Source organism: Mustela erminea, chromosome 16, assembly GCF_009829155.1.
Source record: "Mustela erminea isolate mMusErm1 chromosome 16, mMusErm1.Pri, whole genome shotgun sequence".
In the NCBI taxonomy this organism is placed as follows: domain Eukaryota; kingdom Metazoa; phylum Chordata; class Mammalia; order Carnivora; family Mustelidae; genus Mustela; species Mustela erminea.
The window spans coordinates 49,257,681-49,269,613 of record NC_045629.1 but is presented as its reverse complement, the minus strand read 5'-3'; the positions used below and the strand labels follow the sequence as shown (position 1 = coordinate 49,269,613).

Genomic DNA, 11,933 nt, shown 5'->3' with positions numbered 1-11,933 from the left:
CTCTATTTCTGCTGTGACCCTTCTTTCTCAAATCTTCTCACTACCACTGCCCCTAAAATATTTGCATTGGACCCTTCTCGGTGCACGGCCATGGAATATTCCCAACGTGTCATGCTCTTAACTCCTCTGTTGTTTATTCCGTGTTTTTAGGATTGGTTTCACAAGACTCCAAGGTGCCTCTAGCGTCTTGTCCTGAGGGATATTGCAAAATCCTCAAGACTTCCCTCACCTCCTCCTAGGCTTGGCTCAGATGTCATCGTCTTAATGACACCTTTCCTCCCAACGCTACTAAAAATCTCAACCCATCTTTCCCACTCACCAGTACTCCCTAACCCCTAAACTCTGTGGTAACTTTCCCCCCAAAGTACACATCACCTTTTAACATAATGTAGAATTTATGTTTTTGTGGTATTCATCCATTGCCTCCCCCCCAACAACATAAGCTCTATAAGGGCAGAGATGTTCTTTTTTGTTCACTGCTGAATCCCTAGCCCTGACTTTAGTGCCTGGAACCTTGAGGGATCAATAACTACTCATAGAAGGACTGGCTAGAAGATGCATGTAGACATATGCCTGGTGCATATCCTGTAACCCATCATGAGGAGCAGTGACCGACTGACCCCAAGCCAACCATAGCCCACAGATAAGAGGGGTGGGAAAGGATCTGGGGTTTAGCCTCAAAGAAGGTTTCAGAAAACCATCAGCCCTTTAAAGACTGCAAAATGAACAACCCCTCCCCCACTTTCAGGAGAGCAGACCAGAACTTTCCAAATAGAAAGTCTCCCAGTGCTTTTCTGAAGAAAGATATTTTTTGCCTCAGAGAGCAACCATGAGCAAGGAACTCTCCAGGGACCACAAAATCTGGAAATCCAGCCCTGGGTTTCCTGGAGGAGGCAAATACCATGCTCTCCGCTCCCCCAGCGCACATGCGCGTGCATACACACACACACACACACACACACACACACACACACACACCCTTCCTGGAACACATGCACGTGCCCGCAGCAGCCATGGCAGAACTCCTGGCCATCTCCATGTCTGTCCTCTCTCTGGGGCACACCTGACCCCAGGGAAGAGAAACCAAGCCACCAGTTCTGCCTGACACGAGGTCATCGCGTCCTGTCCTTGCTCCAGGAGCCTGAAGGAGGAACGAGAGGGGTCCTCAGCGGAAGAAATGCTGAAAGGAAGCTGACAAGGGCTGTGTGGGTCAGAGGCAGTACTGGGGAGGCTGTGAACAAACAGAAGTCATGAGGAAACACAGGGGAGCAAAGCTGTGAGATAGAGGAAAACCCTTTGAGGAATAGCAAGAGAGTGATGAATTCCACAAATCCTTGCCCCTGAGGTCCTTCCAGCTGCCCCGTATTCCTCACGATATCGGGTTCCCATCTCTTCAAGGCCTGGCTGGTCCACAGATCCCGTGTTCCAGAGTCTCCATCACCCTCACTGCTTTGCTGTTTCTTCACCACCAACCTCAGCCCTCAGACAAGGGGAGGCAGTACTGGGGAGGGGAGGTTGAGCGACCTTTTATTTCTTGCAGCCCGAAGAATCTAAGTAAAACAGAAAGACATGAGCTTGACGTGCACAAGAGGCTACAAGGCAAGGCACAATCCCCAGAGATGGTGTCTCTGCTCGAGGAGTTCACTGTTTTCCCCCATGTTTTTTTCTCACCAGCAACACATCCACTTACAGCCTTGCTGCTCAAGGTGTGGTCCAAAACCCACCTGCAGGGATATTGCTTGGGAGAGGGTTAAAAAAAAAAAACAGAATCCAGGCCCCCACCCCAGACCTACTCAACCCGGTAAATTATGAGAACATTAACGTTTAAGGAGCCCTGATTCCTCTCCCCTCCCCCCGCCCCAATGGCTAATAGTCCCAAATCCATTGTCCCAGTCACCTTTCCACTCTGGGATTTCCATCTGCCACTGATCTGATAGCCAATGACAATAATTCTATGGGTATCAAAGCTATTGTTAAACATCTCTGCCTGTCACATGCAGCCTTCTTAAAGCTGTTTCTTTGCCTTTATCCTTCGGGTATCTTTTATTAGATTTTGTCTGAATGGTATAATAAATGCTTATTATTATAATTTTTTTTCCCAGAGTCTCATTCTGTTTTGGTAAAATCTTGTTGGGTAAATTCAAGGAGTGAGGGAGTCTTCCTCTACCCTGTTCTTCACAACCGTAGATGATCCCTAACGAGCATTTTAACTACATTCTTTCAACATACCGTCATCCTTAAGAAGGATCTATAGTTCAAGTTACAGCATGTTTTCATCTCAGAACACTGGAGAAAGAAAAACCTCGTCAAGGGATGAAACAACAAGAAATAAAACAGAGAGATTCACGTTTCAGGTTTCTCAACCATCTGCCCTTGACTGTGGACCACAGGGGTCAGCTACTGGCCTGGGTCAGCCACGTCCACGCATGCTGGCGAGTCTGCCCACAGCTTTCAGAAAAGAGATCCTCAATGGGTCCAGGTTCTGTGTGTACCTCCCTCCAGCCCTCTGTTCTCCTGTGTGCCCTTTATTAGTCTTTTCTTCCTCCCAAAATGATGTCCGGAGGGCTGACGATGGGCCACTTACTGCGCTGGATATTGGAGATGCAGCCGTAAAGAAGACAGATGTAACCCAGGCCCACCTTGTCGAGTTTTCTAACAGGGAGGATTGCATAATTAATCATCAATAAATCATTTCAATTATGAGTGCTCTGTAGGAGATTCACAGGATGATCGGAGAGTGAATGAGAGTACTTGACCCTGCCTGGGGAACTGCGTTGAGAAAATGAGGTCTGAGCCCAGGCCCAAAGGACACCCAGTGGGTAACCCAGGCAAAGAAAGAAGAGGGGTCCCGCTGTTTCCTGGTTGGCCTCTTTACCCTTTCTGTCCGCCAACCAAGTACCCCAGTCCCCACTTGGCAGCTCCGGCTTGCTTCCACACTGACCTTGCGCAATGCCCTGTGGTGCTGGCAGTTCCACAGCCCAGGCTTGGACACTTGCCTCTGTTCTTGTCTGTGTCCGACCTTGGCCTGGGTCATTTCCCACCCCACTTCGCTCTAACAGCTCACAGTATCCCCACCCACTGGGGTAGCAAGACATGTGATGGCATCACTTTCCTTAGGTTATTAGAAAGCACTTCTTTCCAAACAGTTGTGTTTTGCTCTCCGGACAAGCCCTTGGGGCTTGGTGCAGGGTTTCTGTTTGTGGTATGATCAGTGGTTGTGCAGGAAACCATTTCTAGCACAGCTGCGTCTTGTTGGTGGCAAGCACCCTGCTAGGTGTCGGTGGCGTGGTGAGCGGGACCATGCTTGCTGGCTCGGGTCAGGGTGCATCCGGCTGCAGCCCTCGTTCAGGCTGGTAGCAACTGGAGTGACAGATCCCACATGCTCCTCCCCAGGTTAGACGAGTAGATGCTGGATTTCTCTCTCATTCTCAATATGTCCACTTGTTTTGCTCACTGGACTACAGCTTTTTCCAGAATGTCACAGGCATGTTTTGGGGTTTCTGTGAACAAGTGCTGCAGGAAGCACGACTCATTTGTTTATTAGGATGTAACCCCATGTTTTGAAAAACAAGTGGAAAAGAAAAAATGACCTATCCCATGGCTTTTGCTCTTTTCAGCAGGCCCTAAGCTATGAACAACTGTTATTACCTTTAGTTTACAGAATCCCCATCTGGTTAGGTACTTTGATTTATGTTGGCTAGAATCCAGAACGGCTGATTTAGTTTATTTTAAGGAGTTTTATTTTAAGAAACTTTTGACATTTAAGAATTTAATTGGAACAATCTGTACCCAGAAAATTTTAAGGCAATCTAGGATTAAAAGATGTTTCTCACAGTGTGCAGGGTTTTAGAAGAAGGCAGGGCTCTCCACACCTGGAGAGTCTTTGTACTTCAGGAGTTTGTTCAAGGTGCAGCATGGGAAGGAGCACCTGGCTCAGTCAGTAGAGCATGCAACTCTTTATCTTGGGGTTGTGAGTTCGAGCCCCATGTTGGGTATGGAGTCTCTTTAAAACAATTGAGGGGGGCACCTGGGTGGCTCAGTTGGTTGAGCATCTGCCTTCGGCTCAGGTCATGATCCTGGCATCTAGGGATCGAGTCCCACATAGGGCTCCCTGCTCAGCAGGGGAGTCTGCTTCTCCCTCTGATCCTTACCTCTCTCATGCTCTCTCCCTTTCTCTCTCTCTCCAATAAATAAATAAATATTAAAAAAAAAAAAAACTGGGGGGGAAAAAGGTGTAGCAGGAGAATCCTTAGGTTGGGCCTTCCACCAGTGCTGAGATGTGAACAGATTAGCTACTTCTAAAAAAGTCTACTCTGACCCTCAAACCCATTCTTTAAATTCAACTAATGGAGTTCTGCTGGGGTGGACTGTCCGCCATGGGCCAGTTACAGTGAGGTGAAGGGCACGTTTTTTTCTCCTTTCAGATAGCCCTCATTAGCTGGTCAGGCCTAACTGGGACAGATTCAAGAAATCTGCCCCATTGTCTGAGCTAAAGGTCAGGTTCTCCTGGTTTTGAGAGGCAGAAACACTTGGTTCAGAGTTTTTTCACCCTGAAGCCAACTGAAGTCATGTCTGAAAACTCAAGAGCCTGGTATGGTTTGATCCTTTGAAGAAACATCCTAGCTTCCAGAGATTGGCCTAAACCCCCAGGGACATTATGTGCAGTCCCCAGAATCCTTAGTACTTTTGGGGGGCTACTGTTGATCTATGGTCTCTAATATTGCTACAGATTAAAGTGAAGGGCCTCTCAGTCTCCATGAAAGAAATGAGAATGAGAGAAACCAGGGGCCCTCCATACCCAATAAATCCTAAGAAGTTGGCAGGGAGGCATCTGGGGTGACTTAGTCGATTAAGTGGTCAACTCTTGATTTCAGCTCAGGTCGTGATCTCAGGGTTGTGAGATCAAGCCCCACTTCAGGCTCCACACTTAGCAGGGAGTCAGCTTGCGGAGTCTCTCTCTGCCCCTCCCCCGACTCGTACTCCTACACACATGCTTACTCTCTCTCTCTATCTAAAATAAATAAATAACCCTTTAAGACAGAAGGAAAGAGAGAAATAAATGGAAGAGAGGCTCCTGTTTACCAAGAGAGGCTTTACCAAGGCTTTTCCTCTCTTTACCAAGAGAGGTTCCTGCTTGCCCTGGGTAGTGATCTTCCAACCATACCTCTGGCCCCGACTTCTCTCCCAAATTCCACTTTCGCTGCCAGGTCTCCCCTCATTCTCTACTCCCCATTTCTGCAGATGGTACTTCCCTCCTCCCAGTCACCACCTCAGCGTGATTATCCACCTCACTCTGCTGCCTGAAGACTCAGTGATTAATTGTGGGTCTTGCCCAGTTTCTTCATCTCATCATTTAATTCTTCGTCTCATCATTTTAAAAAAAGATACCTCCCTCATAAGGTTTTTACAGAAGGTCTTAGATGTCAAAAGTTTGAACTTTCTTTGAGGAAGAAAAGGGGAGAAAAAGGTGTTCACTTTTTCTAAGCACCTACTATATGTGTCAGACTCTATTAGAGTCTATTAGAGTTACGGGAGCTTTAGACTTGATAGATATAGTCCTCCCTCAGCTTTTCAGCTGTAATTCCAATGAATCTCCCATATGTCTCTTACTCCAAGCAAACTAGACTATTCTTTCTTACTTGAGCAAGCTCGAATTCTCTCCCAATTCTTTGTCTTCAGTCACACTCTTCTTTCTACCTGCCACAGGCCCCCCTCTTCAGGACGAAATGCTACACACCTTTTAAGATCCATCAGTGGTGTGCCAGTAAATACTAAACAACCAGCTCTGTGAACAGAAAGAGCCTGGATTTGTAGCGTTTTGCCAATTTTCGTAGTGTTAATACCCCCACCAAGGCCAATTTCAAGCTACCACCTTGACTTCAACTGACTCACAAAATTTCTGAACATCTCCCTATCAGTTCTCAGAGACTAGAAGGAGAAGGCTCCAGCACACTACTGAACCTGTGGTGTCACCTTTCTTGGTCCCCCCATTCTGTAGTATGCACGCCCTCCTCTGAACCTTGTTGGTAATTTGACCTCTCTCATGAAAAGTATTCTGGGTGATATTATGGTTGTCATGAATCTCTGTTATCAATAACTTTTCAAGGACACGAACCATGTCTTACTCATCTATGTTTTCACAGTGGTGCCTAGAACAACAGAGGTGTTCAATAAATATTTGCTACATTAGACCGATGATGAAGATTATCACTAGGGCCTGACACACAGTTGTGGGGAGGATACAATGACATCACACTCGTGAAGCACTTACCAGAGTGCTTGGCCTGGGGAGTGCTCAATTTAGTGACAGCTAATTTTACGATCGACTGTGGCTTCTCGCAGGAAAGGAGCACAAATTTTAAGAGCTAGTAGTGGTTCTCAACAACTCCCCCAGCGCAAAATACACACACATTAGAAGCACCTGAGGAACCTTAACAAATCCCAATGCCCAGCCCCATCAATCAATCATCGGTATTTTTTTAATTTCCCTGAGCAATTTTGCTGTGCACCAAGTTTGAGGAACACTATTCTATAGGCTCCCAAACCTCTCCCTGGCTGATGAATCAAGAATGTCAAAAAGGAAAGAGAACTGTCTATTCCCTGGGTGGCTCAGTGGGTTAAGCCGCTGCCTTCGGCTCAGGTCATGATCTCAGGGTCCTGGGATCGAGTCCCGCATCGAGCTCTCTGCTCAGCAGGGAGCCTGCTTCCTCTTCTCTCTCTCTGCCTGCCTCTCTTCCTACCTGTGATCTCTCTCTGTCAAATAAATAAATAAAATCTTTAAAAAAAAAAAAAAAAAATCCTCCTGTTCACTAAGCAATTCCAGTAAATAGAAGGAAAACTCACTTGCAGGATTGCCTTACTTGGTGATCGTGTTGGGTGGAGTCACCTGGGAGGGACAAGGCTAAGAATGAGTAATGGAGGCTTCTGTAGGGGCAGGAGAGAAATGTCGCTCTGTCAGCACACTCCTGGAAGGGAAGTTTTTCAAGCTGAGGAATTTCAGAGGCATCTGATTTCAACGAGATTTGGGCCTTGTGATGATTTCATGCAGACTACACAGAAGTAAACTTTATTTCCATGAGCATCAGTGTATTCTGTTCCATTAGGATTTTGTTGTATTAAAATAACTGAGCTGTTGGGGTCCCTGGGTGGCTCAGTGGGTTAAACCGCTGCCTTCTGCTCAGGTCATGATCCCAGAGTCCTGGGATCAAGCCCCATATCAGGCTCTCTGCTCAGCGGATGCCTGCTTCTCCCTCTCTCTCTGCCTGCCTCTCTGCCTACTTATGATCTCTGTCTGCCAAATAAATAAATAAAATCTTAAAAAAAAAAAAACTGAGCTGTTGAGGCTCGAAATGATTCTCATTCTCACATTTATGGCAGTGAGGAGGGACTTCCTTTAAATCAAGACAATAATGCACTTCTGTCTTTGAGAAGCAGGTATCACTTTCCCCTTTAGAGTTGGCGGAGCTGAGCCAGTATGAAACCTGAGTGGCCCAAAGTGGCAAGGGGATGCCAAAGAGGAGCCAAAGGATTCCTGTCCTAACCGCGGGACACACTTCATCTTTTATGGATGTTTAGTTATTGTGGATTTCTCATCTCTCTCTCCTGTTAAAGGTATTCACCAAAAAAAGAAAAATCCTTGGGCACCTGGGTGACTCAGTTGGTTAAGCGTCTGTCTTCAGCTCAGGTCATGATCTTAGGGTCCCGGGATCAAGCCCCTCATTGGGCTCCTTGCTCAGTGGGGAGTCTGCTTCCTCCCTCTGCCTGCCACTACCCTTGCTTGTGCTCTCTCTTTCTCTCTCACTCTCTCTGGCAAATAAATAAAAATCTTTAAAAAAAGAAGAAGAAAGAAAAATCCTTCAAAAGGATTTGATCTGAAAAGTAAAGTGCCTCTGCTTTAGTGGGTTTCTCCTTTTGTTTTTCTTATGAGCATGATAGCCTGGTAGTTCTCTTTAAAGGGGGAGTTTGGGGAAGAAAGAAGAGGGTAGGGATGACAGTATGTGTTACAAAGTCAATTCTAGAGGTCTAATATTTCTTTAATGCCTCACTATGAATGAGTCTTCTAAACATGATTTTTAAATATATTGTTGAGGCATCAGAGAAAATAGAAGTGCGAGGTGGCTACGGAGATTGCTTCGAGCAGCACTGTTGGCTCCGTTGGACCATTGGCTCTGTTGGACCACGCCAGATGCTTTTTGCAAAAGCCATGTTTATTCTACTCTTAGTCCAATTTGGAACTTTCTTATAGAGACTCTGGATTGTCTTTGAAACAAACATTTTTAGCTATGCTATTCAGCAGATTATAATTCTTTTTCTCCTATGGTATATGCATAGAATATCATTTAAATATGTGGGGCTTTTTTTTGTTTTTTTTTTTTTTTACTCTTAAGGAAAATGTGCTTTTTAAAGAAATCTTGGCAGGACCTCAGATTTTAGATCAAGGCTCTATAATGCCATAAATCCTTCAGATTCATGGCATCATCAGAACTCTGGCTGCTAGGCGAATCATAGCCCCAAAACAATGACGTGCCTTTCTATTACTTTTTCTCAGTTCTAACAGTATACACTTATGAAGGACGTGTGTGTGAGACATCAACTTCTAGTATATCAAATTTATTCCAAAGTACAAAGGGACTACTTTATACCACTATGGATAGAGCTCTGAGGCAGGAATCAAGAAGTCTACTATTATCTGCAAACATCACAGTCAATCCAAGTTATGAGAGAAAGTTACAATAGAATAGAATCAACAGAATAGAATAGAATTGATGGGAAGATCCAGCAGATTCGACTTGTTGCTGTAAATCTGAAAAGAGACAATAGCAGTAGAAATGGAAAAGTTCCATCTTCAGGTCCCACACATCATTCTCTGTTCTTTGCACAAGGACTCTGACAGAATCTTGCGGCTGCGCTGTTTGCATGACCATGAAAGGAGCATCTCAAATTCCCCTTTTCCTGAGAGAATGGAAAGGGTTGTGCAAGTTTCCTGTGTTCTTTAAAATCTGGGCCCTGCCCAGAATCCGAGTCACCTCAAGTCCCATTTTATAGCAGTTAAGTGGTGAGAAAAGGATGATAAACCAAGGTCGAGTATGGTTGCAAGGATGAATCGAGACTAGAAAAAGAGGGAGGGGACTATTGTTATGGCAAAAATTGGCTGAAGGGGAGAAGGGCGATGGGTGGGTCCAATTCTCTGAATGCCTGAGTCAGGAAACTTTGGATGTCTCATTTACTGGGGCTACTAAGGAAGGAAGCATTTAATATACTAAGTATACTATACTAAATATGCTAATATTAATATATAATGTATAGAATATATTAAATATAATATATTAAATATACGAATTATTATTCTCTAATATACTAAAAGAGCAACTTGCTTGGAAATGTACCCCCATTTTAATCCTGGGAATACCTAGACCGAAACTGGCCCATTTTTAGGTGTTCACCTATTGTGAAAGATGTTAAGATGCCCAAGTTCTAACTTCAGAAGATCTGGTAACCTGCCAGGTTTATAGCAAATAAAGGCGGGACACCCAATGTGCACATCTGAAAGAAAGACACTGCTTATCACTTGAGATTGGCTTCAACTGCATATAACAAACAAATAACTTTGGCTTAAAGAAGACAGAAGTTTCCTTCTCTTTCATCCTATAAAAGAACCACTCAACGCAATTATGGCAATTATGGCAAAATATGGCAATTGCATGGTTATAGGGACCCAGGCTCTGTCATCCTTGGGACCTGGTTTCTGCCTCCCAGTTCAAGATGGCCGTTTGAGATCCCCCACAGTGGGAAGGAGGAGGGGAAGAAGGAAGAGATTGAGGAGCCAAGGGCACATAGCAGCTGTCTTTTTGGCAACTTTTCCAGAAACGGCCTTCCATGTGTATTCCTTGGACATAACTGAGTTCAATTAACCATATCTAGCTGCAAGGGAGCTTGGAAGACAATGGTTTACGGCAGGTAGTCAAGGCCAGGTAAAAACTGAACGTTCTCTTACAAGCGAGATGAGAAGAGATCCTGAGGTGGGAAGCCCGCAGAGTCACAACTCAAGCAGCTTCGGTGCTGATATTCAGGGGGAAGAGGCCACCACAAGTAAGTGGAAAGCCTAGAATTCAGGAGGGCTCGGTCCCTTCTCACTTCGCCCCAAGTATCCAAGTGACCTTAGGAATGTCATCTGTAAAATAATAGCTATGTCATGACTAAAACTTAAATGATGTGACACAGAATATGATAAGCATATAAGATAAGTATTGGTTTCAAGTATCGGCTCAATCACCTGATCAAAAGCACATAACCTATGAAATTCAGACACACCCACAAGAGAAAATAGAATGGTCAAATCTTTGAGTTGAAGGGGACATTCAGAGATGTCTGATTCAACCTCTCTCCCAATGTAAGATTCTCCGCCACAGTAACAGTGACAGATGGTCCCCTGTCTCAGGCTTAAGCATTTTCAGAATGTGTTATTTTGCAGTTCCATTGATAGACAGCTCCGATTGTCAGATAGTTTATCTGGGTAATGATCTCAAAACTCCCTCCCTTGAACCCCTGTCTCCTGAAATAGCAGAGAACAAAGCCATTCTCTCCTCTTCATGACAGACCTTCCACAATTGGAAGACAGCTTTTATGTCATCCTGTAGTCTTCTCCCTTTCAAGCTAAACATTCCTGATTGTTGCAACTGTTTCTTAAATAACCAGGTGTCCATCCCTCACACCATCTGGACATCTTTCCTTCCATCAGTGTTTCTGGAACTCTGTTGACTACGCCCCACAGAAAGAAATCCAATTTATATATCATCAGGACATATATACATGATGTAAGTGAAGCCGAAGTTCCAGAAAACAGTAATCTATTGTGTTCTTTTTACTTTTTGAAAGGCTGGTTGCTGTCCACTAAGTGGATTTGATACTCACTTATAGGTGGCAACCCACAGTTTGAAAATCACTATTACACATGTGATCTGGTCTGTAGATATTCTGAGAAGGTGGTGCCTTGATATAGCAGACCTGAGTGAGCAAAAAGGGCTTCTAGTTCCTGAGTCCAACCCTCAGTGTCTTTAAGGGAATCTCAATGCATTAATCTTTAAAGTAACACCATCATACCATTGGCTGAACATTTAAGTCAGTTATAATTGACTTTCTCCATATGAGCAGCTTCCAAGCCTGCTTTTTCCCACCCTCTGCTTGTGCATTGATTTTTTTTAACCTAAATGCAGAGCTTTAATTTAATCTTGTCAAACTTCATCTTTTTTAGTTTCAACTTTTTTCAATGTTTCAAAAACTTTTTGGATCATTTTTGTCATCAGTCCTTCCAACTTTATAGTATATGCATGTTATGTAAGTCAACTTTCCATAGAACAATGAGTTTTTTTATGGTTTCGCTTTCAAAGATTACTGTTTACCTAAAACTTTGCCTCTGTTATAGCTATTCATAAACAAACAATTGAAAATAAGCCCAAAAGACAGAGATAAGCCCAATGGTACTGGATAAGAAATAACATTTCTGAGAGGTGGGACTTGAGATTTTTATTTTTCACATAAGTTCCCGACTGAAAACTCAATTTAGATAGTGTCTACCCATCATGGGGCAAGAGGATGCCAGCATTCTTCAACTGGATGGACACTCAGTTTATGGAGATCAAACATATATGGACTGTACTGTTAAGGCTTGGGAAAATCCTCCCCCACCTCTGAAACACAGGAGAGACAGAGATCCTCTGATACAGTGGCTAGGAGGTAAAGTTAGGGCAAGTGTACTCAATTTTCATTCATTCATTTATTCATGTATTTATTGTATAGGTATTTGCTGTGTCAGACATCAAGGAGCAAAAGCAGAGAGTTCTAAATTAGGCTGTGGAAGTAGGTGGCAGAGGAAATGCAAGCAGGGAGGTCAAAGGCAATCACCTTCTACTTAAGAAGGAGGTAGCCTGTACTAA

The 11,933-nt window shown here is 44.2% G+C and overlaps 1 long non-coding RNA gene across 1 annotated transcript; it reads right to left on the bottom strand.

The window, feature by feature from the left end:
* Nucleotides 1-1,511: 1,511 nt before the first annotated feature.
* LOC116574764 lies at nucleotides 1,512-2,635 on the bottom strand. Its single transcript, XR_004279476.1, has 3 exons — nucleotides 2,585-2,635; nucleotides 2,230-2,286; nucleotides 1,512-1,550 (listed from the first exon to the last, which is right to left on the bottom strand). It is a non-coding gene; the product is annotated as an uncharacterized LOC116574764 (long non-coding RNA).
* Between the last annotated feature and the right edge of the window lie 9,298 nt (nucleotides 2,636-11,933).